This window comes from Panthera leo, chromosome D4 (genome assembly GCF_018350215.1).
Source record: "Panthera leo isolate Ple1 chromosome D4, P.leo_Ple1_pat1.1, whole genome shotgun sequence".
NCBI lineage: Eukaryota > Metazoa > Chordata > Mammalia > Carnivora > Felidae > Panthera > Panthera leo.
This window is the reverse complement of record NC_056691.1, coordinates 48,171,169-48,180,350: the sequence shown is the minus strand read 5'-3', so window position 1 is coordinate 48,180,350 and position 9,182 is coordinate 48,171,169.

Below are 9,182 nucleotides of genomic sequence, written 5' to 3'. Positions count from 1 at the left end.
TGCCTGGTAAACAGCTCAAGCATCACAAAATATTTACTGACCAAATTGAATCATGAAATTAAGAAAGGTTGCACATGAGAGGAGACAAACTTTACTTTTAAGGGGCATGTGGGAAATGAACGGGAAGAGAAGAGGGAGGAAGGAATTTCTGGGTTTCATTTTTTGAAAGATGAGTATAGGCCTGTTTCTCCAGAAATACATCCTAAACCAACCACAGTATTAGCAGAACAATATCAAGTCATGATTGCCTGACAAATTTAAAGAACTTATCATTACCGACAAAATATGAAGATTACATCCATTTATCCCATTCTCCTTACTCCCTGAAGTGGTGAACTTTCAAATGAGGGAATCAAGTTTGGCTTCTGAGAGTTAAAACCTAATAGATCAGGGTGGTGATTAGCAAACCCAGTACTAACTGAGCACTCTCTCTGTTACAACTCAGCTTGTTTCAGACATTTAGAACACTTAACCCTGTGGTTAAAAAAAGAAATCTAAATTTGCTACATCATTTGGGTTGTGTCTATAAAATGTAAATACATCCGGTTGATTGAAGCGTCCAGATGTTTTAGTGTGATATAAAGATATCCTTGGACTACCAAGTACTTCACAGTAATAATTGTACTTTAAATAGCTGATAGAATTATTTTATTGTTGACAGCTCTTGAACCTAATTTGGGTGGAATATTGTTTCCTTGGTATAAAACTATCTGCAGATTCATTTTTCTTGCAGAATACAATAAAATACACTCATGCCTCCAGCTGCTTCTTATTGAAACTCTGTTTGTAAGGTCTACAGATATAAAACTTTCATATACACCCTGGCTATGAGGCTACCAGATGTCTTTTTTTATCTCTGCCACTGACCAGTTGAGCGACCCTGAACAAATCATTCTATGACTCTGGCCTCAGTTCTTTCACCTATAAAATTCAGACACTGGTGAGGTGATCACCAAGGCCCTTTCAGCTCTAATATTCCATGACCTCATAATTTTAAACCCCATCTAAAAAGAGGTATTGTGACATTCTTAACTGAGCAAAACATTTGCTTGTGGCATAGATTTTGATTCTCCCAAAGATGAAGGAAGGCACCACTGGTCCGCTTTTAACCTCCTCTGGGCCTCTGCAGCACAACATAATCTGTTCTAGGGCATACAGACTTTGCTTCTCATCCTCAGTAGCTTCTTAAATTTGATTAAGTTAAAGGTAAATAGGGAATTATCATTCATATCCTTTATTCTTTCCTATGTGCCTCTCCTTACCCATTTTAATTCCAGCATACATCATTTTCTTATAAGCATAATTGGTAAGCAAGAATATTGTCACTCAAAGACACCTATCTCAGCTATCATGATGGCAACAATAATAACTGCTAGCATTTATGAAGCACAGATTATGTGTCAGATACTGGTAATATAACAACCCTGTGAAATATAAATTATCATCTCCATTTTTGCTGATGAACAATCTAAGTCCCAGAGGAACATGTAAATGCTGCTAAGTAACAGGTCAGAATGAGAAACTATTTGGAGACTTTTAATGTCTCTGTAAGACTGTTTCTAAAGGGAGAGCAGAATATAGGGTTAATGAACAAGAGTTTTTCTGCATAAACTTCATTCAAACCTCATCTGGCTCTGTAGTAGAAGTCAAGAGTAGAATCCAGCAAGAAACAAAATCCTCCTATGAACGAACTACTTCTTTGTTATTGTCCACATACGTTTTGCTAGTGCTCTGCCTTTGTATCAGTGACACTACATCTATTATTTATGGTGTTAACACCTCTTCCTACTTGGAACAGCAAGAGAAAAAAGGGGAAGAGGATCACGGAATGTAGGAGTTGCAGCATTACTATCAATAAAGTGGCCATAAAATTTCATCATGAATCACTAGCAACCATTTTAAGAATGTAGCTTAATTTTCTGAAGCAAAATTTATTGATGTATCCAAAAGTGTACCATCACTTTTGTGTACTTCCTTTTGTGTACTTCCTTAGAGTAGTTTATTTTAGAATGAAGCTCATTTATAGTAAAGCAATGTGTGGGAGTCTGTATTTGGTAGGAATCTCAAAACAAGGCATCATAGGGGGTGACAAGGAATGGACTGGTTCTAGATTAGGGCAGGTTTTCTAAAGTATTATTAAAGTTAATGGTAACAGAGCACTGAGCCAGTCCTCAGGTAAGGTCAGCAAACCTTTTTTATTGGAATATTATTTGTTTGACTTCTGGAGGAGAAAGTGAAACATATCTATGTGAGTAAAGCACAACTTTGTTTTCATGAAATCTCTCTACTGAAAGAGAACCAGGGACAAGATGAAGGCTGATTTCTTAGTAAGCCTCTACTTAAGTGGGAAAAATGAAAAAGATTTATCACACATTACAGAGAGACTTGAGGACTATCCTTTATTTTTGCAAGATTCTTTAGTCACAGTTTACTTTTCTTTCAAGTATCCTTTTCTGATGACATATTAAGATTTTCTGTATGTTTTTATCTGGTTTGAGGACAAGTTCTGAATAGAGTCTATGATATCTTCATAGATCACTTTTGACTGAACACAGTTTAGCACAATCAATCAAGTCAAACAAATCACTTGGCCATAGACTAAGTCTGTGTGGTAAGAATAACCGGTTCTTGATATGGACAATTCTGGAGGTTTAGTCCACAAAATACAGTTGACTAAGACAATCTTGAGATCATGGCTACAATAATCAGTGAAAGCCAGTTATTACATAGAAGTTAAAGTGAACATGGAATTTTGGTATGATGGCCTTTATACCACATTTTATGATTAATATTATGGCTCAGCCATTTTGTAACCTTGTATATGCTGATGTATCAAAAAATTGTTGAACTTCCCTCTTTTTTTTTGTAATGAACTTAATAATGTTCAGAATATATGAGGTATGGCATCAGTATAAGGAAATTGTTCTGTGAAAAGATCCCAAAAGGTTAATAACGGAGTAAAGCTTGAGGTAACAGCTAGATGAGATTGTCAGGGATGGACACAGAGCATCTTATGCACATCACTGCACCATGAAAAAAAAAACAAAACACAGGGGATTAGACACTTAGAGATCTATAACCATTCAGACTATGTCAAACAAGTCCCAATAAAATACACCAATTCAAGGTAAAGAATGATCTCTGGAATCAGAAGGTATGTTTAAGTCCTATGCCTACTGGTTTTAATATGTGAGATTCTACATAAGCCACATAAGCTCTCTAAACTTCAGTTTCCTCATCTGAAAAATAGAATAATATCTACCTTGAAAGGGGAACTTATTTTAAGGATTAAACATGGTATTTGTAAAGCATAAAGCATGATGACTGGCATCAAGCAAATCCCCAATTAAAGTACATATTCGATGGGAGATGTATAATAAATAGCTTCAATGACATGATTATCTTGCATTACTGAAAAAAAGAATGTAACGCTATGACAGGATCCCTTCTAAGATTACACTACACCTGGGAGGAATCAAGAAGGGGTAACATAGGGGCTCCTGGGTGGCTCAGTCGGTTGAGCATCCAACTTCCACTCAGGTCATGATCTCGCAGTTCGTGAGTTCGAGCCCCACGTCAGGCTCTGTGCTGACAGCTCAGAGCCTGGAGCCTACTTTAGATTCTGTGTCCCCTTCTCTCTCTGCCCCACACCTGTTTGTGCTCTGTCTCTTTCAAAAATGGATAAACATAACAAAAAGAAGGGGAAACATTTGGTCAGTTGGACTGTTATAGAATGGCTTTATACTAATCAATCTGTTTGCCTAGATTACGCTGGAAATACTAGTGTAATATGGAAAATTCATTTGGGGGGGTCAAAATCTGAAATTTAAGCCATGGAAGAATTTTTATGATGATAGTGGTAGCAGTGGTAATAGTGGTGGTAATGATGAGACTTATGAAAATAGTACCTTTTATTTATTAACTACTTACTATGTTCCAGTTCTTTTTCTAAATGTATGATGTGAATTAGCTCATTAATCATCACAAGAAACCGAAGTGTGAGATATCAAAATTATTCCTTATCCACATACGAGGAAAGCGAAGTTCTGAGAAGTTTCATTACTTTTTCAAGTTCTCACGGCTAGGAAGTGTTAGCATTAGCACTTAAACCCATTAGTTCCGTAACAGAGCTTACATTCTGAAAGATGACACATGTGCTGCCTCCTAGACTCATCCTCAAGTCATCTGCTCTTTATCCTTTTCCATCATCTACATATTTAACCATAAACAAATCTTGGTAGTTTTAATTTGTATTTTCAGCTGAAATCTGAGGTTACTGTGGTATACAAGACTTCTGAAATTGCCTCCTATCAATAGCCTGACCTCTTTTCTTGTTTCCTAAAAGAAGAATGTTCATAACTAACATCATAACTAATAATTAGTTATCAAGGTCAGTCAGAGGAAGAACAATCTCCTCTCAGGCAAACTCCAGTCAGAAATTTCACTATAAACTTAGATATGACACTGATCAAAGTTTTATTAAGGAATGCTGGGGTTGAGGAAGTGTAATCAAATGAAGATAATTATTCCTTTGAAAGCATTGTTTTCTTCTAACCTCTTCTCCATCATTCTCAACTGACTACTTTATTCTACATACTCTTCCTTGATTCTGTCAAGATTATACTGAAGGAAAGAAAACGTTAGAGATTAAGAGGTACAGTGACACATAACTGGTATGGTTCTAATCTGTTATTAGAGCCTTCTTGATGTCAATAGACAGCTGCCATCACTTTACTCTAGTGGAACATTTTTATCCTTCAGGAGAGATCTTCTACTGAAGTTCCCTCAGTGCAGAGCACACCCTCTTCTCCGAATGGTCATGTAGGATTCTTCTTTAGGCTCAAGATTGTAATGTTCCACCACTCTTTGGAGTACTCTTTGCCTTTTCAAACAGTTATCTTTAGCAAAGTTCATTCTAGGATAGCCGAAGCTTAGATGCCTTTTGTGTGGTCCAAATTTGGTATAAGTGGAGCTTTCCCTTGATAAAATTTCCATAATGTGTCTTTAGTCCACCAGAGAGGTGCTCTTTTTAATAGTTACCTGTAAAATATCAATGACTATGTCTTTCAAACTTAGAAGCATTTCAGAAGTTCTATAATTTACCTCCTCAAGGTCAAACATAGCTTGAGGTGAAGTGGATGCAACCTCTTCCAACTAAACCATTGTGAGAACCCAAAATAAACACAGCACAAAAATACATCTCCTTCGAAAGGCTCTTCTCAACTGGCTTCTTCAGCCTCCTCCTTGTATGGCCTTTAGTTATCTCTATGTGTAGTGGACTAAGTTGCCAAAGGCAAGAAACTGTGTATTTTGCACAGTGTGGACAAGGATCTTCTAAACCAGTAAGCAAACTATGCACTAGGAATATATAAAAGATGCAACCATGGTCACTTGCTATTTTACATGAATTTAGCTGGGTCTATAAACTCTAATCTCAATGCCTACTCCCAGTGGAGTTCAGCCCTATCACTTAGTCCCTGTTTTTGACTTTCTCTACTAAATTTTCACTAACATAAATTCCATCTCCCCACTTGCTTTCTTGATTTGGGAAAAAAAAACATATGTTCGAAAGAATATAGATTCAGAGTTTAACAATTTGGTGATATCATTCTTTCTTTGGAAAAGTTACTCTACTTCTCTTAGATTTAGAACCTATCGATTGAAGCCTGCAATGCTGATATTCTCTCTCTAGATTCTAGTTGCCCTTTTCTCTAACTCCATTTCAGGTATTTTTCTCAAGTCAAAAGCAAAAATATTACAGGATACCAACACAATTATTCTTACATGCCCAAACTTCAGTATTAAGAGTCTCAGAAGGGGCCAGAAATGACAGCAGTTTTAGATGATAGAATATATGTGTTTTATCCAAAATTACGAAAAATTGACTCATGGCCATCAACAATATAAAGGGGTGGAACCTAGAAACAAACAAAAGAGAAAACATTCACATAATTTTGACTGCCCACCTATTACTTAACTAACTTCTTGAATGAAAATCTTCTTTGAAAATACCAAAACACCATTTCTATAAATGTCCATTTCAGTGACATTACATTAAAATGTAGCATACCTTTTATTCCAAGTTGAAATTTATTTACCATCTTGCAGATAAATACTTTGCATAGAAATATTGGGGGCACTAAATTTTACTTGTTAAACTACATACTCTAAATAATTTTTTTAATTTATATAAGTAAAGCAATATGCAATTGGCGTTGAGACTTCATTTTGTATTTATCAACAACCATACATCTCTCTGAGATTTCATTAGTGTTGTTACTTACAGTCACAGATTACCGAACCAAGCAAATAACTGAAAGGCATGCCTTTTCATTTAGCTAGCTAGAGCATTTAAATACTTTAATATAAGCCCACCTCCTTTACTTCTATAAAGTGCAAAGATCCTTCTTTCCTGTTTTTTGCTACCTGTTTCATTTCATACAGAGGTTTCATGTTTGCATCCTAATTTTCTAACCTTGAGTGCTGGGGTCTTCCATATATTTAATGAAGTTGGCTAATAAATCTCAGTTCTCCTCGAGTAAGCAATCCTGCTGCAGACTCAGCTCTCTCTCCCTTGACTTTCCTGGAGCCCAAATAAGATTTGTGCTCTGACAGGGTGAGCATTTACTTTATCAGAAAGCATATTAGGGTGGGCATGTCTCAGCATAATGGGCACCAGAATCAGAGAGGATGACTAATTTGTTCTGCTATTAAGCGGATAATAAAATGATTTAGGCATGTAGATATGAAACAGCCAGCACTTTAGGAATTATATGTAGCATATTTCATCCTAAATCTGACCAAGTCCAAGAATCTTTTATGTATTAAGTGACATTTACAGGAAAGGCAAGGCTTTATCCAGAACTTAGAAATGTTTACCTAAGATGAGTTAAGAAGATACTAAGAATTATTTAAAGGTAGTGTCAGTTATATGCATTTCGTAAATTTTGTTTTATACTAGCCTAGCTTTAGTCAATTTCTTCCATGCTTAAAGGTATTTAAAAACAGCACAATGTCAGGGAACCTATGTAATATAAGCAATTTAAGAATATTTATTAGAATTCTATTTTAAATAGTAACTTACTGATCACCAAGATAATTATTAATGTGTAGGCATGTATGTGGGTTTATATATACACAGAAAATACTAACTATCCCTAAATATCTAGCTTCCACTTATGAGACATATAGTCTGTGCTAGGATTGTAAATTGGTGCAATCTCTTGAAATAATTTGAAAATATATATCAAGGGCCGTAAAATAGCAGACATTTTTTGAAGAGGCAATTCTGTTTTGGAAGTCCAAGTAAATACCCTGAAAAATCATCAATGACCTTTAGGCTAAGATGTTTATCACAGCATAATTTATAGTTAGAATTCTGAAAATATTCAAAATATTTAACAAAGGAAGCATAATTAAATTTAGCTTTTATAATATCATGCTATCATTAACAATTTTATTTTCAAAGCTTTAATTGCATACAGAAAAATACATACACTAGCTAAATGAAAAGTCAGATAAGTTGTAGATATGTATATTTTGTGTATATATATATACATGCATGTATATACATACATGTATATGTATATTTGTATATGTGTACGTGTGTGTGTGTGTGTGTGTATCCTATGGAAGCAATATGAAAACCAATCTTTTAAAAATGATTACTTTGTTTATCTCTGGATGAGAAAGTTTTATTCTCTTCTTTAAAGATTTTAGTATTTTATAAGTTATGATGAAAATGTGTCTCTTTTGCAATTAAAAAACAGTAAAAATAACAATTATGTGGGTTAATTATAATGGACAAAAACACTTTACTAATCATACTAAATCAAAATATTTACTAATACTTTCAAAAACCTTTCTGAAAAATGACCAGTTATGCAAACAAGAAGAGTCATAATTCTAGAAAAATGGTTTGAAAATTGTAATAATTTTCGAGACATAACAAAATCTAATTTATTGCTTTTGCTACTTATAAGAATTTTTATAAAGAGCTAACATTTAATGTTTCAAGAACAAAATAGGTATACTTTTAAAGTTTTCCATGATTTTTTTTTCTTTAGTTTTCAGATGTTCGTTACTGTGAATGTAATCATCATCTTTGTGTATTAAGTATGGTGGTTTCAAAGCAGTCAGCAGGGTCAAAAAGGAATCAACATTCATTCATAGCTCTTTTGTGAATTATAACTGCGGAAGAAGTAAAATCATGACTTTTGTACAAATATATACATTTCATAATTTTTTAATTTTATTTAAATCAAATTTAGTTAACATAATGTTATATGGTAGCTCTAATTTTTTATTTTTTTCATTTTACTTAAAGACTTTTGTACAAATATAAAAAGAACCATGTCAAATATTTTCTTCAACTTATTAATTAATAAGAGAAGTAATAATAGCCTGTTAAGACTGGTTCAAATGAGAATTTGACTTGGGGATTAATACTCTGTCCTGGACAGAACTCATTTTAATTTCTATGGTCAGGAATCATGTGCAGTGTGATCATTTTTCCACAGCTTACCCTCTAATGCCCAAATAGTTTAAAATAGACTAGACAACAGAAATTCATTCAAAGAATTCAATAATACCCTGTAGTCTCCTTTGGCCATTTTCAAGTCCTCAACAATTCTTCCCAATAGTCTCAAGTGTTATTTCTAATTAATTTAGGTGAGAACATTAAATTTTTCAGATAACCAAAAAAAAATGTACTTTATATAGAACCAACATTTATCTTCCCCACATAGGTATTTGGGCTCCATCTTCCATAGATCATATACCTGTTCATCACAAGCCTGTCTCCAGGTTACTGCCTCCAACTTTTTCCCTTCTCTGTAGTTCAAAGTATATCGCACCTGATTTAAATAATTGCCGGAGGAATTTGCAGAAATCCTCCATAAGGGTCTAAAATAAAAGCATAGATTGTGTGTATGGAACCAAGTAAGACCCCAAATAGCCAAAGCAATTCTGAAAAGGAACAAAACTGGAAGTCTCACAATCCCAGATAACAAGACATACGATAGGGCACTAGTGATCAAAGCAGTATGATAGTGACCCCAAAACAGACACATAGATCAATGGAACAGAATGGAAGATAGAAATAAACCCACATCTATACAGTCAATTAGTCTATGAACAAGGAAGCCAGAATGTACAATGGGGAAAAGACAGTCTTTTCAATA